The sequence below is a fragment of the Aptenodytes forsteri genome, unplaced genomic scaffold (assembly GCF_000699145.1).
Source record: "Aptenodytes forsteri isolate BGI_AS27 unplaced genomic scaffold, ASM69914v1 Scaffold258, whole genome shotgun sequence".
Classification (NCBI taxonomy): Eukaryota; Metazoa; Chordata; class Aves; order Sphenisciformes; family Spheniscidae; genus Aptenodytes; species Aptenodytes forsteri.
The window spans coordinates 669,197-689,661 of NW_008795250.1; the positions used below are offsets into that span (position 1 = coordinate 669,197).

General features: G+C 39.0%; 1 protein-coding gene across 3 annotated transcripts in view; it reads right to left on the reverse strand.

The window, feature by feature from the left end:
* The window catches only part of PEAK1 (pseudopodium enriched atypical kinase 1), a 72,166-nt gene that overhangs the window by 43,575 nt on the left and 8,126 nt on the right, over positions 1–20,465 (reverse strand). For 2 of the 3 annotated variants that reach the window (XM_009278837.2, XM_009278835.2), the window contains exon 2: positions 20,098–20,189. The exons of the other annotated variant lie outside the window; for it this stretch is intronic. The gene's annotated coding sequence lies outside the window, so the exon portion shown is untranslated. The remainder of the gene's footprint in view (positions 1–20,097; positions 20,190–20,465) is intronic. 3 annotated transcript variants of the gene reach the window in all.

Genomic DNA, 20,465 nt, shown 5'->3' on the forward strand with positions numbered 1-20,465 from the left:
AAAGAATTGAAAATCTCTTTCAAAGTGAGCCTTTTTATTTCCTGAAACGATCAGCCTTAAGTAAAAACTAAACATGAATCTGCTGTGCTTTATAGTCATTGGAGTATCCAGGATTTGAGAGTTTCATGAATTAATGCCTGAAGATTTTAAGCCTTCTAAGCCAAATCCGCAAGTCCGGTCTCTTTGTCACTGTTGCATAACTCCAATTATTGGAGACATTTTACTGAGGTGAAGGAATCTGTGTGTCCACCGCTACTTCTGTAAACACGGGCACTGAAAAATCAGTAATTTTATATTCTTACAGGCTTCGGGTGAAAATATACTTGCTGATCACATAGGTACACTGTAAGGGTATTAATAAACCCATTCAGTTAAAGATGCAGCTCTCTAGAGCCCGTGGTTAGTAACTCAGCAGCAGGACAGCTATGCTGGAATTCACCATGGGCACAACTGGTTTTCATCAGTGTAGCAAACAATAGACGGCATTAGTAAAACTGACACTTGTATGAATTTGTCAGTCTCCTCACGTACTGCTCTGTGTTTTGGCAAAGGGCTGTCCTATGCTGGAAAACTCTAATAGAGCAATCCTGTTCCAACACCAGATGGGGCTGAAGCCTAACTCTATTAGAGTATCTTCAGACACATTCGTGGTACCAGAGCTATCATATTTCATATGCTGACTAAATATGTTTCCAGACAAAGCTTTTTGCCAAAAAGACAGTGCCAAAAGCTTTCTCTGTATGACCTAAGAGATAGAAAGTCTGCCAGCTAGAGATCTACCCAAACTTTCAGCCTTTGTTTTATATATACAGAGTAAAATGCCTTTGTATTTTTTTGATCTCTGCCAAGATTTGTTGCTTCAACACTTTGCAAGACCATATATTGTAAGCAGGAAAGTTATATTAAGAAATAATTCTCCTAAAATCAGAGAGAGAGGGGGCATATACTAGAATTTTATACCCTGGTTAGCTCCTTCCTTTCATGTATTTAACAAATAAAAGGAGTAAAGCTACACTAATAGGAATCTAAACTAAATGTTTTCTTGGAAAACATATTTCTCCATTACATAAAAACTTCTGAACAAACAATTTAAACAAAAGGGTTAGTGCATATGTGTGTAGTTTAAGATTTAACAGGGTGATATTATTTCTCCGAAACTGCATAAACTGCACTTGCTCTAGAATCCTATCACAAACCAGAGAGCTTTATGGTGTTCCAGGCTAAGCATTTTCTGCTAATAACGTTGGGGCAGAAATGAGAAAGCACGCTATTGCACACCTTCATATAACTACATTTTTATGTTTTACCGCTGCCTGTACTCACTCTCATTTGCTCAGATACACTGATACTAACCAGCTCTCCTCTAACCCAAATGAGTGCTACGCTCAACATATGAATGCGAACTACAGGAAACTTAGCAGAACCACAACACAACGCTCCAGTCAGAGTAAAAACTACAACATGGTCATAGCTCTGTGCAAACATACGTCCCACGTCCCAGGAGTACCACCTGCAGCAATTTGGCTTAAAAATAAAATACATGTTGGCATGTCCATGTAAATGCACTCGTAACTTGTACACAGAAAATACATAAGAAATGCATAGATATTATAGATCTTTTGCACTTCAACACCTAATGGAAATGGTTTAAACACAACCATGCTCTCTGACATGATTTTTGATACAGTCTGTGAAACAGACAAGAGCCACTGACTTCTCGGGTTTATGAACTACAGCTGGGTTTCCAACTGGCTTTGGCACATGCAGGATGAGCAGTTCCTGTAGCAAGCTTTGACACCGCCTGCAGCTGTAACAAAAGAGGAAATATGCACCTTCAAACAAGAGGAAATGTATGTTAAAAAAAACAGACAAAAGAATTCCAACATTGTGCTACTTGTATACTTAAAATCAGAAGCACTCCTATGCTATTTCAAATTAAATTCATAATGACCTTTATATGTCTAAACCAGTATTTGCATTCTAACAAAAATTCACGCAGTTTCTTCATTGCTGTACAACTAAAAGCGATTTTTCTGATGTTCTCCTCTCCCTTTAAAGAACATACTTTTACTGTTTCAACTACAGATTCCCTATTATGAGTGATAATTACAGTGAGAGTGATTATGAGTGGTAACAGGAATGAAATCTTCTTTCAGTATTAAAAAATGTAAAACATTCTTCACATGTTCAGGCTATTGCTTCCATTGCTGTTAACAGCAGCTGCAACTTGGTAGGGGGCAGCAGAGTCCACTGAAGGCAATGAAAATGCACACAAATACAAAACAAAAAGAATATCCTGACACTGTTCATTTCTAGATTCTCACCCTACTCTTCGAAACAAAGAAGGTCAACAAGAGATCCAGGCAGTCACACATCAGATCTCTCAAGCTGCTACACTGATTAGGTATCTTTTCTTCCGTAACTTCCCTGCTTCCATGACAGCCCATTTAACTGCTAAGGAACGGGAATGTGTACGCTGCAGAGCTCCTGACTCTTCTGAAATGAGTAGCTTGGATGACAGAACTTCCTTGAAGAGACTCAATTTGCACAAAATCAAGGCAATAACAACCTCAGACATTAAATACAAAACAGCATTAGGCTTCTAAAGAAAGCATTAACAGTAAATATGTAGTATCAACACTGTGCATTTCATCCCTGTATCTCAAAGACTTTTATGTAAGTTGATAAACATAACTATTCACAATTTATGCGGAAACACTGCAGTGCAGTGATGCTAAGTAACTAAAATTCACCAAGTGAGTCACAGTGACAGGAACAAGTAGAGACAGACAAGTTCTGCTCCTAATGTGGTGCTGCAGCCAGCGGATCATGATACTTCATTCACTAAATGGTTGAGTTAGCGCAGACAGTTTATCAGCTTTAAAGACCAAATCACTCTTTGTGTAAATGAGACTAATGCTCCTCATTTCAGCAGATACACAACTGCACACAGGAGGGCTCAGTCTGGCCCTGTTAAGTTGATATCAAACAAAGAGAAATGCAAAAGCTAATTTCACTTTCCAGGTCAGAGGGAGATGACGACCGATTCAGAGTTGCAGTGCAGAGATGAAGTAATCAGCTGAGATATCCTCACGTTAGGAAACGGAACCTTGCATAGAAATGCGGAAGTATTTTTGTGGCTCTTATTTGTGGACATCATCTTTGTTGAGTGCACAAAGATAGTAATAAACATGCATTTCAGGCATTTTCCCTTTTGTTCTAAGTAATTTCAGGCTGGCGGGTCTCCCTTAGATGCATGCTGGCTGAATCACAATGAAGGCCTTCTCAGTAATACTTTATACTAACATAATCCAATTAAAAGGAACTTAATTGGTGTGCAACATTCCCTACAATTTCAACATTTTAAAAATGAATAGTCTCAGTAAGTACCAGATGGTGACACGCACTAATTAATCAGGCCTGCTCAATGAATGAGCATATTAAAATGAATGCACCTATTAGGAGTGTTTTCAATGCTGTATGCTGCGAAAAAACTCCCCTTAAATGAATGCCTGCTATATGACTGAGCAATATGCACAAGTGTGCATTTCATCATTTGTAATTGTAACACTATCACTCTTTGATCTCTTCTGAGATTACTAGATACTTGGTACAGATTTCCTTTTGTTTGTCCTCCTCCAGGGATAAGGCATTTAGCTTTAGCATTGCTATCCATAAAAATGGGCCTGCAATTTTTATGCTGCAGAAGAAATTGCATTGACCAGCTTTCTTATGAGACAACAGTCCAATAAATTGCTGCTGAACAACCCACGAACCTCTCACCTTTGACAGGCATGTCCTCAGACTGAAAAAATCAGCAATGGGAACCCAACCTAGGTTTCCTATATAGGAGTGCCCAAACACCACAAAACCACTACGGCTTTGTGGTTTTGTCTGAACCACTTATAGGGATCTGGACAGTCACTGATCATCATAAACAATAGTATAAGTCTAACATAACAAGAATAAACCAATGGTTATTCTTTGCCAGTATCTGATTTCTGTTTCTTTTAAACTTTAATATAATCGTAAATGTTTTAAGAGACTTTTTGGAAAAACTGAAATGCTCCAACTTCACACATACTGTCCTGCTCGGGTGGCAACGGGCTGTGGAAACGCTCCATTTCCCAGAGAGTGTTGAGACTTTCTGACTCAGGGCCACTGAACCATCTAGCACAGATAACTGGGACCACAAACAAATGTGACGTGCTAATTAGGGTCTTTTTTGTCCTTCATGCCATAAAAAAAAAATTTCTTCTTAAGTTTTACATCATTTGTCCAACTTCAAAGGAAAGCAAAACCCCAAGTGAGGCTAACTGCAGCATCTGTTAGATACATGACATATAACGCAGAGGGAAGAGCTTCACAGCCAGAGAAGTCATAGTCCCAATTTGACGGCATGTTGAGAAACACACTTGTTTACATTCAGTACCCAGAAGCACTGTGCTTTGAATAATCTTGCCGCGTGTATTAATGAAATGTAAATCAAGCAGGGGGAAGAAAAAAAAAAAAAAAAAAAAAGATGCTATTTAGTACCACTGCAGAGTTTGGAAATAAAAGCTAAAGTATCAATATTAAAAAATGTGAGTAGCGTGCTCACAGATCTCACAGCACTTCACAAAGGTGAACAAGCATTTTGTAATATAGATTTTTGTAGAGAGGAACAGTGACTCACAATTTGGTGAAAGATCAAGAAATAGACCCTGACTCTTAAGTGTGATGCCCAGTTCAGTCACGGCATTTACTTCACATGAGGTATGCCAGGAAAAAATGTGAAACTAAATAATGGCAAACAGCATTATGGACTGACACGACTTTATTCCCAAAGTGGACTAGTATTCACCAAATATCGGATCATTGTTGTAACAAGCCAGAACTGTGACCATGGCAGATAGCACAGATGGAAATTTCCATAAATGCTAGGCATTATAATTTCTGTTGAAAAAGAAAAGATCTATCTTGTTGCAGATAGGTTCCACCCCCCCCCTCCCCAGCTCCTTCCAGTCAGAACCGAGTGCCCTGGTAACTGTCCAAGGCCATGAAATGACAGTTCTGCAGAAAATGCAATGAATCTGCAGTGGATATTGAGGCGGCAATGACCTAGACTAAAGAGTTGCCAACTTACTTTAGAACCACTCTTCAGCACCGTGGTACTGTGCTGCTGAGATATAAGGGGTATGATGGATGGAGAGGACAACAAAATCACTTCTACCTGAAGTACTGAAAAAACCCCTAGTTGCAACCTTACTGCAAGACAGTATGAAACAATCAGGAAAACAACTTCAAACTATTTCTGTTTTTAACCTCCCACGCTATATTTTCTCTCATTTAAAGAGAGATTAAATTACATAAATATTTCATAAAACCAAGTGAGTGAAGGAAACCCTTGAACGTTTTTCCTACCTAAAACTCATAAAAATAAAACATGATAGAAATAACCAACGAACTGGAGCAAAAACCTGCCTAGGGCTAGACAATCTGTAATGCTTCAGAAGAAAACAGGCATTTCTTTACAATTTACCTAACCCAAAGAGATAATGCCACAGAGCAGGGAAAAGGCAAGAAATATCCTCAGGATCTGCCCAGGTAACCTGATTAGATTCTGCATCATCGCACTGAGAACACAAAAAACAATAATAAGGACAAGCTCTCACATTTTGTGTTGAGGCCCAATAGACCAGCCAAGGCATGTATTTGAATACGACCTCTTCTGAGTTCCAATAATAAGAAGAGATTCTTAACTGGAGAAAACTCTTAAAAATGTTTCCTTTTGGAAAAAAATCATCATTTAGCATTAATAAAACTTAAATTTATAATGACCATTCAGGCGCATATATATATGATCATATTATAATATTGTTCAGACAATGGTGCACAGTATATTCTTTACAGATACTTTTTACTTGCACAGAAAATTAGTTTTCATTTTTTTACTGTTTTAGAAGAAAAACCCAGTAAGATAAGCCAGACTTACAAATAGTTTACCTTGCTTCTTAAAAAGGGCTGTGTACAACATTCCAAAATCTAGCAGCAACTTAAGGGTAAGCACATCAGCTGACAGGAACAAGCATGATAACGATAATTAAAAAAAACATCCTCAATTTCAGTGCATTTAAGTTTGTCCCAACTCTATTTAAGCAAAAGCATGAGAACTAAGCCCTTCACAGCATACTAAAAATGCACTGGTATGACTATACCTTGACCAATCTAATTATTTAGCGCCCTTTCCCGGGCTCACTTGAAATCCTGCCCTTTGATCTTTTTTGCCCGTTGTTTAAGCACATGAAAACACCTAGAACAATAAAGTTTACCAAACCTTTACTAATCCTCTCCAGAATGTATTCACAATAAAAAACAATGAAATACCTGAAAAACATTATACTGCTTCTATAGTTACAAAACCCAGTAAATGGCTGTGGTTAACCTTCTGCTGAGCACAGCTTGAGAATGAAAACAGTGTATATCATCACTGTATTATTGAATCCATCAATTCTGCAACTTCAATTTACTTAAAACTCTCTCCCTTGGACTACTGCAACCTCTGGCTCCAAAGATCTTTACGCTGAACCCCTGATGCAGCAAAACCCACAATTGCCAAAAACATCAATTTCAGTTGAGCAAAGTAACTTGTGGAAAGCAAAATGCAAAATAGTATTAGAAAGGATATGAAGGATCTCACTAAAAAGTAGCCAAAGACAAACAAAACACTGTAGTATCAGGAGCAGATAACTTATGAGAGAATTAGTGGATTGCAGCCAGTGTAAGAGGTCAGCTATAATACAGAAGATAAAACACACTGCAGAGAAGCCAGATGATTACTCTCTCTCAGTCTCAACCCCCTCCCCAAGATCTTTATGAGTTATTAAATAAAGACTTGAGAGAATTAAGTTTAAAAATAAAACACTCAGCCATTATAAAAAATGAGATATTAAAAATAACTGGTAAAATAAGAGCAACAGCACAGTAGGGCTGGACTGTGTAAAGCCAAGAACAGTGGAGAAATTTGAGAACGAGGTGGCTGAGCTACACATAACATTATGTGGTCCTTTATCATCAGAGCCAGTACAGCAAGGAGCTAAGCACAGTATGAATGGGACGTGTTTTTTATCATGACGTCTATGAAGGAAACTTGCTCTTCTTCCTACCAAACAACGAAATAACGGGCAAAAGAGAAATGACACAATTTTATTTAAAGTTTTTAAGAAGTTCTCACAAATTACTAACTGCAGGACATGCAAATGGTGCAACAGAATACGCAAGGCAACCAGCAGATCACATGCTTTCAGTGTAAGAAAATCAATGATATGACTTACTGAATATTGCGTTCAGTTCTATTTATGACATCTCAGGAAGAAATGCAGCATAAACCAACCACAAAAATATTTTAAGGGATGAAAAGCTTTCCATATTGTGAAACAAAGATTAGGATAGTTCAGTTCAGAATTGAGACAAAGTAATATTAAATGATCCATCACATAAAGAAGATAGACTGGGTGCTCCCATTTAGCGTCTGTCTCAAAAAAAGAGCGACAAGCCCAATGCAGCATATTAAAATCAGTAAAAAGAAAATTATTCCATATAAAACGCTTCCTGAAACAAGCTGGCACTGAGATCAAGAGCTCAGCTGGATTCAGAAAACGGTTAGACATTTATACATAGGACGAGACATTGAGAGTTGCATTAAGTGGGGTAAATCTAAAGCTTCTAATTTCAGTGCTTAAACAAAGCATTAACTATTTGAGTTGAGAAGGAAATTAGCTCATTAGCAGATTATTCCTTCACTGCCCATTTAGGAAGTTTGGGCAGCGTGAAGGAGAGGGCCGCTGCGGGAGGGCGGGTGCCAGAGCACAGCCAGCACGGTTCCACTGCAGTACGCCTCCTGGCGCTACGCTGCATGCGAGGTACCCGTCTCATGAAATCGTGCACCAGTTGTCAGTCTCTTCACACTCGCAGATCCCATTCTCCCACTTCACCAGATCTGATGCACCAAAGAACCACAGAATGCAAGACGTTGTCTTAAAGATTCCTGGTCTAGACTCTTCCATCCAACCTGCACTACATGTCCCTTCCACCTCTGTATGGCATGTCCCTTTTGTTTAGGGTTTTACCTACACAGGCCTTCCTTTGGCAAGGCCCTTCTCAAAATTGATCTCTCTGATAACAACACGATTCCGATCTTTCCTTTTTATCAGATCCTACTCTTTCTTTTCAGTGTTTTTAGTTTAATGTAGCAAAATAACTAAATGGTGAAATACTACTAATATCCCATTATCTCCCAGTGGTAAGGCCTGTCTCTTCTCCTCCCACACTTTGTTTTGTCACTCTTGTGCCAGGTTTATATCTCAGCCCTGGAAACATTCTTTGGGTTCATTTCTAATTTTTATGACTACACGATCATGTTTGATATTGGGCAACTGGGACCTCAGGCTATAAACTACTTGGGCCAAGTGACTCCGTGTTACACTAGCACGTGTCTTGCAATGATCCATACAAATCCATAGGAATGCGTAAGTGAGATGGCGGTAATTACAAAGGTAAGGAAGCCAGATAGGAGTCTTACAAAAGATTAGTACTGTTTGAATGTTGTCATACTACAAGATAGAAAAATCAGGATAAGATGACAAAAGAATGATATAAAAGGGATTTTTCTCTACAACTAACCTAAGCAATTTAACTTTTGAAGAAACATACATTACTAGTTTATGGTGGAAAATATAAATAAAAATAAGCCACATACTGATATCTCCTTCACTACCCGGTGGAGCAAGTGCCCGGAAAGGGCTTGAATCTTTGCAAAAACTCCTTCAGTTTCCCGTTCCACAGCAACCATCTCCTCCCACTGCCTTCCACCTGGTGCAGTCATTTTGCCTTGGTCCTTGCATCTATGATCAAAGACAGACATTCTAATTTGAGGATCTCTGGTAATCTCGAGAAACTAGCTACAGGTAATTTTTTGGCCATCAAAGCTAGTTCAAGCAGCTTATTCTCACTCAGACTATTCTTCTAATTAGCATGTCATTTATTCATCCCAATAAGCTACTTTACCAGGCATGATGAATGCAAGTAATTTTAATCTGCAGTCATAAGCCACAGCAATGAAATGAGTGATGAGCCATAAGTCAGAAGGTTAAAGATATTGTTTAGTAGCGTTGAAGTTAAAAAGAAAACAACAATGATGCTTTACAACAGATATTCTTAGGTACTCCTTATGCTTTGCCTAGAATCCATCCCCATAAAATGGGAAGCCACCGCTGATGAGAATGCTATTAGGGATAAAAAGCACCATCATAGGTGAAATTTTATTCAGAAAAGGAATTAGCAGCTACTGAAATTGTATGCTTTTAGCATTCATAATAAACAAGAATTGATTTTTTACTTCTTCTGATGATTAAGTGTTGTGTCTGACCATCTTCTAGGATAACACACCCCCAAACACCAGGATTGTGTTCTCTGTAGTTTCTTTATGCATTACCCCGCACAGATTTCCACTACACTGCAAAGCAGTATCAGTCAGAGGTAGGAAGAGATACTGTTCCGTAACTGTGTGTGCACAGGTTCTCACAGAGAACTCAGTTGTACAGACAAAACAAGGCTTCTGCTAACACAGAGCCTTCTGCTTCTTTTTACCATTTGGTGCCAAAGTGGATTTACCATAATGGTATCAAATACAACTACCTACGTTATAAATGATTCACCAAGTATAAAATCCTAGTATGCTTGTAACAGCAGTGCGGAAACAAGACCCAAAAGCTAAGAAAATGAATACCTTACTTCATTTAAAACATTCTCTTGTGGCCCACTGAGAACCCTCCAGTAGTTCTCATGCTCTTTAGCCTGATCATCAAGTTAGCAATATCACAGCCCCTGGAAAAATCTTCAAGTCCACAACACAGCAGTGTTCCAGGCACCTTGGGAGGGACTCCGTGATGCAGCTGTATCCCTCCATGGTGACGGAAAAGGACTAACAGCACAACACAGGGCATCTAACAGTCAGGAATCATCTTTTTAGGCTACCAAAAAAGACAGGATGTAGGGCAGGGGGGGAAAACCCAAACAAACCAACAGTAATTTATTTTAGTCCACAAAACCTGATTCCATACTTAAAAATAATCCATACATGAATGAGCTATGCAGTGAAGGCATCATTAAATACAATCAAGGACAGAATCAGAAAGGAAATGTAACAGAAATTCTGTATTAGTTTTTATCTTTACATTCAATGACTGTTTTTTGCAGCTAGGGAATTTGCTCAACTGACTTCATGAGAGAAGAAATACCCTTCATTTTCAAGGGTCGATGTTTAAACCTGTCAAGTATGTAAACCACTATAATCTTTACCCCAATGCTGCAAAACAAGGAAAGGGAAAGAAGGAATCACTTACTGCTTCTGAGAAGGCTGACTTCACGCAGGCAAAACCTACCCTAAGAACCAGCCTGCTCTGTGGGCAGCAGGAGCATCCAGCTGCATCCAGCCACTTAAAAACCAGAGGTGGCTTATCACAGAGCAACAGCATCCAGACTCGAGCCAGGCACACCCTCCCACCGCTCCCACAGCCCCTTTTGCTCCGAGCATTCCTGTGAGCCCAGGGTGCCCACAAAGCTGTTCCTTCCACCTATGACAGCCATGCTGTCAGAGCGCTCAGATACTAATTAAGAGGCTGCTGATCATACTTGAAAATAACTAGCTTGAAACCTAGCCAGTGCTCATTCATGGGTCAGGACTCAGCATGAAACAACAAAACTGAAGCACTGTAAACAAGCTCTAGCAAAGGAAAGAGAAAGAAAATCAACACGAACGTTTGTTTTCAGAAATGGTACTCAAATTCTTTCTTTAGTTCTTCTTTACAGATAGAAATGTTTTCCTAAAGGAGTTGATTGCCAAACAAACATTGCTACTTGTACTTGACAGAATCCTAAAAATGCAAAGCTTTTTCTATCCAGAAAAAACACAATGTGAATTTTCTAGTCTTGTACCACTAAGGTGACTCAATACTAATCTACGGGGATCTGAAGGTAAAAGCAGAATCACGCTCATCTGAATTCTTTCCCTTTCAAACAAGGCTTTTCTGACAGTATACTTTATTAGCACACGGGACCGCTACGAGTCCACCCTTGTGCAGAAATGGATTTCACAGAAACCACACTAAGCCCAGGGCAATTACATTCTGTCACTGCCAACCCAAGTAAAATATGAAAGGCTGCTACTACCTGCCCTCTTGGAGGGTCCTGAGGGACGTTTTATTCCTGCCATATGCAACACCATGCCATTTTGAACTAAACTTGTTAACGATACTAAGAACCAGTCTAAGAGAACCTGAGAGACCAAGACCAACTCCCCCGTCCATGTAAGCAGCATCAAGTTGCAAGGCAGTAGCAATGCTCTTCCCACTGCTCCCTGTTGAGGTCCTGGGCTCAGTCTCTATAGACAGGTCAGGAGATGATATGAATACTCCATCAAATGAGGCAAATTGCTCAGGAATTGAAATCACGCTTCCCCAATACCGCTTCATCAACACTATGCACAACAAGGTGATGTGTATGCCAGGTATCCCAAGTATGGTCCATAGAAGAGACTACATGCTCTGTGTAGTACTTAATCTTGCAATTTATACAGAAAAAAATCTGTACGGCAGATTTCAAGGTTATGGGCTCAAACTTGGCTTAATAACACATGGTGGCATATGTTAGAGTTCTATAAACACTGTATGGGTTCCCAACTGTTAGTCAAACGGTGAATTGTGATGGTAATTGCAACAGCTACGCAACACAGTGTTACTCATTTCTTTTGCCCTCATACTTAAGAAGTACTATTGGTTCTACTTTGCCTTTTTTTAATTAAAAAAAAAGAGCAAATTGAACTCTCAAGTCATCTCTGTAAAACAAGCTGCTCAAACCTTTAATCACTAGTTACTTCTGTGAATTGTTATTCGCACCCTTGGACTGTTGCTCTCCAAAAGACAACACAGCGCTCCTGGAGCTTCATACCAGCGACAAACACAATGGAAAGAAACCCTTCCTACTCTTGAAATAGATTCCTCCACATGTGGAGTCCAAGCACTGCCCTTTTAAGTCCAGACTGTTATCCAGAACTCATGATAATGGGGTGGTCTCTGAGGATCTTCGTTTGTCTCAGTGGAGTCAGGCAAGCCTGGTCTAAACTCTTCATTCCCAGTTTACAATTGCACATAATAAATGCAAATTATTTGCTCAAGCCTTTTTTTGATGTAATCAGTGAGTATCTCTGCTTTCAAATTTCCTGCTCTCCCTATTTACATTTTCTTTCAGACTACTCATAAAAAAACCTTGACTAATTTTAGGACAAAGATTAATACGTAGCATCCCATGCCAGTTCAGTAACAACCTCCTACTTACAATCAGTTTCAGACCTATCACCTACTGCCAGGCCTAATCCACATAATATATACCGCATTTTTATTATTTTAGTTTCTTAATAACAATATAGCAAAGTATGAAATGAAAACATACTATATTTAAAAGTTCATTTAGCCTTTTGTATACTTGTTAACGAAGATACCTATTCATAGCTCACTAAAATTCAGCATCTGGAAAGAAGACATACAGAGGCATGACGAAGAGAGGACACGTGGTTTTGCAGATACAATGAATTTGTGTTTTATTTTAAAGCTATTTAAAAAAGCAAACCTTTTGGTTTGCAATACTGTCCAGCAGTTATTCAACAGAAAAAAGAGTCGGGCAATTTGCATAAAGATTCAAGGTTTATTTTTTTATATTTCCACAGAGATCTGTAGAAATATTTTTTGGCATAACCAGAAAATTAATCACTAACTTCACCTTCTATGGCTGTTTTAAGTACCCCCCACTCAAATCATTTCTCATGTAACAATCACTCAGAAAAGTGTCAGCTTTTTGAAGTCAGCTGTTTTAAAAAGCCTTTTGTTGAAACCAAGTGATCTCAAAGTCTTAATCTTGATAGAAATTGCAATATGTCAAACTCAATAAAGGCAGCAGAACTATGTTTGGTTGCCAGAATGCAGTATGTAAAAAAAAAAAATTGAATTATGAAATTCAATAATAGGCTATTTATCAGCTGCTTATCACATCCGTATGCAGTTTTAGGACTTGGCTCCTGTGTTGCTTTATACAAGTATGCTGAGAAACTGAAGCAGATTTGCCCTGCACTGTGCAGGTTTCTCAATACATGTTAAGACAAAAATTTTTGCTACATAACAGTTGGTGTTTTTTTTTTCCTGTAGAAAGCAAAATAATTTCCTTACTTTGTTTTTTTTTTCTGTAGAAAGCAAAATAATTTCCTTACTTTCATATGGTATTGCAGGGACAAGACAACTAAAGAGAAAAGCAGAAAGACCCAGCGGAAAGACCCAAAAAAGCTAACGGCATTTCTCAGGATACACTGGTTATAAAGAGCAGCTTCATATAACCTCTCATTTACGTTCACCTCTAGTTCTGCCAAAGCAAGGTATTGCCTTATAAAACACGGCAGTGTTCAGCAGACACCACTGCGACAGAGCTGACCCGCTCCGCTTTGACTCTCCGAGTTTCTCTCGGCTGGTGTCAGGAAGCAGGTGCGCAGCCAGTTACACTCACATCATTTTAGCGGTGCTTCTGCTTTGCTCCAGTTGACTGCTATTCTGCTGCCAACCCCGCTGCGTTTTGCCAAATGCAATTCAGTACCAACATACTGTGCTTCTGTTCCAGCAGAGAATTCTTCCAAGTCTGATATAATTCAACACGATTAACAAAAGGGCGGTTTCGTAATGCTAATTAGCACCGTGTAGTCAGAAGATAGACTGTAGGCCTCTATCTCTAATGTCCTACGTTAAATTTGTTCTCTAGACATAAAAGACCGGTACATTAACCATGTCTTATTTTCACATTTTTCTTTTCAGAGAAGCCTGGATGAATCGTAATGTACACAGATAGTCTGAAACACTCAGCAGATGATTTCGCTTAAGTCTCAAGTAAGACAAATTAGACGAGATCTTCAATCACTGCCTTGGGATGTGTGGGCGATCTAGTACATTTTACAAGCAACAGCACTTGGAAAAATGCAGTTTTCACTCTTCAGCCACTGTACTCTTTTAATTACATGCTAAAACTTGGAGAAATAAGAACTGGGAAGGAAAAGAGCAGAAGAGAGATTTCACAGAGATAATGAGATGGCTGCTTGATGAAATTAGGCAACATCATCTTTAACCTCTGCAGTGCTGCGTTAAAGAAGGAAAAAAGCAAATTCCTCATACTGCCCGTGCATTCCCTTTTAGCAACGGAGCCCTTCTGTAGCAACCAGTTTTAAGGAAGGTATGAAGCTCTAGCAGCAAGTTCACTACTTGAGTGAGGGTTTTTATTTTATAGGGTAGGATGGAAGAACTAGTTTGAGGCTATGTAAAAGTAATAAAATAAATTCTGCCTCAAATCTCTGTGAACCTTTAATATGCCAGGATCCATAGACAAATGAAAGTCTCAGATCATCTCTGGAATCTTACTGCTTGGTATGCCTATTCATTTCCTGGTGCACACTTTATTTTTACACTCTAAAAATAAAGCGTGAAGAAAGAAATCAGGAAAAGCTGTCAAACTAATTTTTTTTCAAGTCCAATTTCAATCTTCCCGATGAAGAATGTGATTCAAAAACTCTTGTAGTTATTTTTGTCCAAGGATTGTAATTTTTTTAAGCTGTTTGGATGGATTTGATAAGTTGTCCCACAACAATGTGGACAATACCTTTGTTATCTTGTAGATGCAAACATTGGATTGTTATACCAAGATTCAGCACTACTACTAAAGTTGTCCACACTGTTGTGGGATAATACCTTTGTTATCTTGTAGATGCAAACATTGGATTGTTATACCAAGATTCAGCACTACTACTACCACTAAACATACTCAAACAGATCTCAGGTGAGTACATACTTTTCTTACAGTGGTAACCAAGTGGAGAATCTTATGTGTCCAATGGTTATGCATCAGGTGCCCGGCTTAGAAGTTTTGCAAATAGAACTAAAGCACAACTGAGAGTACTAATTTCCTTCAATGTTATTATTGTAACATATGGGGATAAACGTAATACTGCAAGTATACAACTTTAATTGAAATGTAAACTGCTTATTGATATTGTCTCTTTTGCTTCTCCTTTTCTAATCACGTAAGTGATTCTAAAAATGGCTGCGCCCAAAACATTTGGGAAAGAGATTGAAATCACTATCTGGAAGTTAAGCATAGTAGTAGTTTAGGGGTTAAAGTCACATGAATAGTGCCTTCTTTAAAAATACACCTGTATAGTTTGTATATTGTAGTAGCAGAGAAGTATATACTATACATATTTATAAACACACACACAAAAAGGAAAAAATCCACAAGTATGAAATATGTTGGTGTGTTTCTGAGATCTTCAGACTGAGATCTACACAAGACACACGCATCACAGGCAGAAAGCTAAAATAAGCATGACCAGATAAAAGAGGACTTAAAACTGAGAAAATATGATAAAAAAAGAAAAAACTGTACTAGCAATGAACCCCAGGAAAAATTAATTTCAACAGCCAGCTTATCCCAGGGAGAGATGTAAACCTACTGTACGTTTAAAACGTATCTCTACAGAAACCAGCCTATCAGAATATAGCTCACAATGATATACGAAAACCCAGCTAGACACTATCGTAGCTGACTCCATGGGCGATTGTATGGCTTTGCCCACAGCAACGGTTTTAGGAACGATTCCCAGCGTTGCCTTCGCAGGGGTCTGCTGTAATATTGGGAACGTTTCACCACCACACCATTTGAACTGTTCAAAGGAAAACTTTAGCCCATGGCGAATGTAAGCAGTGACGGCTGTTTGCTGCAGCGCTTTGGCTGGTACGGGTGGCTGAAGGAGGTTCTTTTTTGTGTAGTATTTACCGAAATACATGCAGTCATAGAGACCTACACATCATTTACAAAGTTCCAATAAATAACTTCCAACACAGAAAATACAATCCAGCTTTTAAATAAGCACTGTAAATCTTCAATTAATATAGTAACTTTGTGGACACGAGCACATGCAATTTATGGCAATTTCTTTACTTTAAAGAGGAGGAGGGGAGAAGTTATAATACATTATGTTATGAGCAAGGAACTTCCAAACCCAGTTCTAAAATTATCTTCAGCTTTGATAAATCAACAAACTATTTCCCCCTCCCTTTTGCCTACTTCTAAAGTCTTTCTTCTTTCTCCTCTCCTTAGACTGCTCATGTGCTTAATCTGATCAAAATTCTTTAAGGATGTCAAGGGGATAAATACTGCTATTAACAGCTACTAGTTTCCATTTGCTTTTTAGAAATGGGTGCATTACACTTTGAGGCATTATATACACTGTTAGGTATTCACAGGATGCACTGTTACCGAGAGACAATATGCAGAGGAAGAAGTGTAGACTAAAACATTTTTTGCATTAACAGAATGATCCTCCAAGCGGTTTGCAGAGTGTGCTCCAGGGCTGTTAAATTGTTCTACAGTGTTAGTATTTCAAGCAATGGAGACTAAAACATTTTTTGCATTAACAGAACGATCCTCCAAGCGGTTTGCAGAGCGTGCTCCAGGGCTGTTCAATTGTTCTACAGTGTTAGTATTTCAAGCAGAAGATACTTAACTCTGTTTCTTCCAGGACCAAAGTATAAATGCAGGGAATCAGGTAACAGATTTCTACCTAACAAATTTTTGCAACTTAAGGGCAAATGATGCATGAAAAATGTATTCTCATTAAATGTTGAACGCAAGCGTTTTAACAGAAAAGTAGGGAACGCAGCAACGATCTCTGTGTTTCGTCATCACCAACAACGCAGCCCTACAGCCCCGAGGAGCCTACAGTTCCTACCAATCTGCGATCAAATTAATAAAGAGCAAGTGCAGCTTCAAAGAAATTATAGATACTTTATTATGTGCATTCAGAAAGAGACAGCCGTGAAGCATTGCCTTGCTAAATGTTATAAAAGTTCTTATAAATATTCATGTGCAGCATTTGTACTCTAAGCATTTAATAATTTCTTTACAAAAAAGGAACGGAGGGAAGGGGAGAAGAAGAAATTACTGTTTCCTCAGTTCCAAAGAGTTCAAGGCAACAGAAGACAAACTTGTGCACAAGTGCTCTATAAATTATACAGCGCCAAACCCAGAAACTTACAAACAAGAGAATGTTTTCAGGTAGATTTTTTTAAAATTACATCTGAAGTTTTAAAATAGTTTGCAGTTAAACTAATGATTTTTTTGATTGTTTGAATTACTTGAATTTGGATTTTGATCATTTGAATTTCTATGTCATCAGCTTTTGAAGAACAAGATTGATCTGTTGCTTCTGACATTTGTATGAAGACAGATTTAGTTGGCTGTACTTCTCTGCATTTTCAAACCCCCGTTGTCAAAGACGGACCTAAGGACACAGCACCAGATAAACACGGCAGCTTTGCAATGGCAAGGCATTGTGCAACTCAGAAACTCGATCCACCCGTACACAGCTGTTGTGAGCTAAACCAGCAAGACTGACAATCCTGCCATCACCCCCTGAAAGCACCGCATTTCTAACTATATTCGATGGCATGCAGCCTCTTGATTAAGCCTCTCAGACTTAAAGTTTATCAATACTACTGTGAATTAATATGGATGTAAATATGTAATACATGCTGACAATACAAAAGCCTGTTCACAAGTGGCTTGTGCACAAAAGAGAAAAGAGATTGCAAAACAGCTCTGACATAAAATTATAAACCTAATATAAGAGTTAAAAGATGTAGAGTAATAACATCTGAACTCCTCGGAAATCACACAAGCAGAGAGAGCAGTGAGGGACCAGCTTAGACCTCCTGCATTGCTGTGATCCTGCCTCCAAGCCAGACCAAGATAACCGACTCTCTGCCTCTGACATTCTTTTACCTACCCTTTTGTACCAGGAACATCACTTCTTGTCTGAGAAACACATGTTACACTAGAGCTTTGGGTGTGAATATCTTTGCAGTATCTTTTCAGATACCACACTCTGGACATAAGTCCCCATTCAAGATGCTATATAGCTAGAGGGAAAAAAATCATCTAAGGAGATGCTTATTAATCTAGACCCAACTCCTTCACGCATACCTTAGTTGGCAAGTAGACCTAGTGTTGGCTGAATAGGGTGGTAAAGCAACATTAATAGCGGAAGAGGCTTATTGCTATGGTACTTTTGGTTCCCTCTTGTATCAGTCAAGTCAGATTGCTGTCAGATGTACCTGACTCTGCTCTCAGGTGTATCGGACAAGTCTCAGTGGAGTTATTCCAGGCACATACCATGTTTAGAAATACAAAGCAAAATGAAAAGTGGTGCTGCCTTTTACTTCCCTCACGAAAACTGCCTCTTGCAAATGGTTTTTATAATTTTCATTATATCCTGTTTGATTTGCTTTACCATCTTGACTGGAACAATAGCCAAGACATAATAAAAAAAGATTTTTCCACAGGCTGGTTCTAATTACATTAAATCTCAAGTGAGACAGGACATTTAAATAAGAAACAACTGCAGAGTCTGAGATAACAACATACCAAGATACTAGGCTTTTTGAGAGTACCGTTAAAATGATGCATTAAACATTACACTGTACTCCAATCACGTTTCAACATGAAAGCCATTTCTTCTGTGGCACACCGCTGCAGAAAGAGGGTTAGCAGTTATTGCGGTCAATGTTCAACTCTGAACAATTATGAAACATTATCCCTCATGCTGGAAGCTACATAGATCTTTGTAACACAAACAGCGAGATACGTGCTTAAACTTCTGCACGAGGGGAATGCAGGGTCACTGTAGGATTAATCACCTCATGAACCACAATGTAGAGTTGAAGAAGTTTTGAAGAGCTCCTGGATTTTGTTGTAAGTTGTACCTTTAACATTTTGTCACGATAACCAGATTCTCTTTTAATGTGCTTGGAAAACATACCATCTTTAGATTGCTGAAAACCACTGAAATACAAACATGCTAAATGGAGACCGTGGCTACGTGGTCTATAAACAGTGAAACCTGTCATAGTCCCAAACTTTGCACGTTTCATGTTATAAGCCACCACTCAGCTGTGCCTCCAGTATTGGTGCTTATGGGACCCTGCAGCAAATTCCCCTGCTGGAAACCAAAACTGAAGAAAGGGAACTTAGGTGGGGAGGGAAGGAATTGAATTACTCCTCCCCCGCCTCCCTTTCCTTTGGCTACGTGCTTGACCAGGCTAAAGGGAAGGAGAATGCTTGGCCTGGGGGAACGGGGGGGGGGGGGGGGGGGGGGGAGGACAGCGCATCAATTCCCTTTGCTCGCAGCTAGTTACTAGACTGACTTAACTAACATCAAACCACGTATGAGTGATTCACTAGTGCATGGGTAGAGCTGAAGCAGTTATGTACATACAGATTTGGGTATCGGTTACTTATCTCTTCAGCTGTTTTTCCGTAGTCGTCATAGTAAAATTTCAAGGAAGTTATCTAGATACTGAGGATTAAGAGACTTACTTTCAGTCAATAAACAGAATCTGTGATTCTAAATTCTATGCTTAGAGAATGTAAACTTTCACAGCAGCAGTTCAGTAAGTAAAGCCTTCTTGTCTGAATAGCAAAACACATATTAATTCTCTATTAAAAATGTAATCAAGAACACAAAAGAAAATTGAAAAAGTTTATTTCAGCACATAAAATTTATTTTCTTGTGTGTATATTCTACACTTCAGACCTGCAACACAAAGTGCTCTTATGCACTAATTACCCATGTTTGTCTAGCGAACAATGCCACAGCACTGAAGAATGATTGCTCACATGCAGAAACCACACATGCACAGACCACAGTGCAAAAACGTTTTCTAAATGCAGCTCAGAGATATCTGCACAGCCACTGCTGGAGATGCCTGTCTGAACAGACCTAAATCTGAAAAGAACATGCAGACAGATCGGTAAGAGACACATGCAACTATTACTACCTATGAAAATATTTAATTTGCATTTAATAAAGAAGGAATTTAACTTGTACATCTTTATCAACTATTGTTCTTGTTAACTTCCTTCAGGCCCTTATGCTTGTAAGACATTTGTAAACTCAAGTTAGTTGAAGATGCTCACCTTCATGTACCCTCACCACTTCTCTTGTACTGGCTCTGCTGTTCTGCTGACACCTCTGAACCAACTCAGCTTTCAAACTGCAGCAAATCAACCTGTGGATGGGGAGGAAAGGTCGTTTTCTGCCAGGTCAGCAAGTTGAATGGGCTCATGAAGACAAGCAATAAGCACCAAACATTCAGCCACAGAGGGGACAACGCTGCATGGCTAGGAGCAGCAGTGAGGTAGCTGTTGTAGCTCTATTACCCTCCGCACCCCAAGAAGTAGTAGTCAAGAGAGATTTCAGCAGATGAACAGTAGCAAGTTTTATGTAGGCGTGGTGGCAAGACAGAAACTGTTCTGAAGCTCTTGGGCTCACATTGACTTACTGT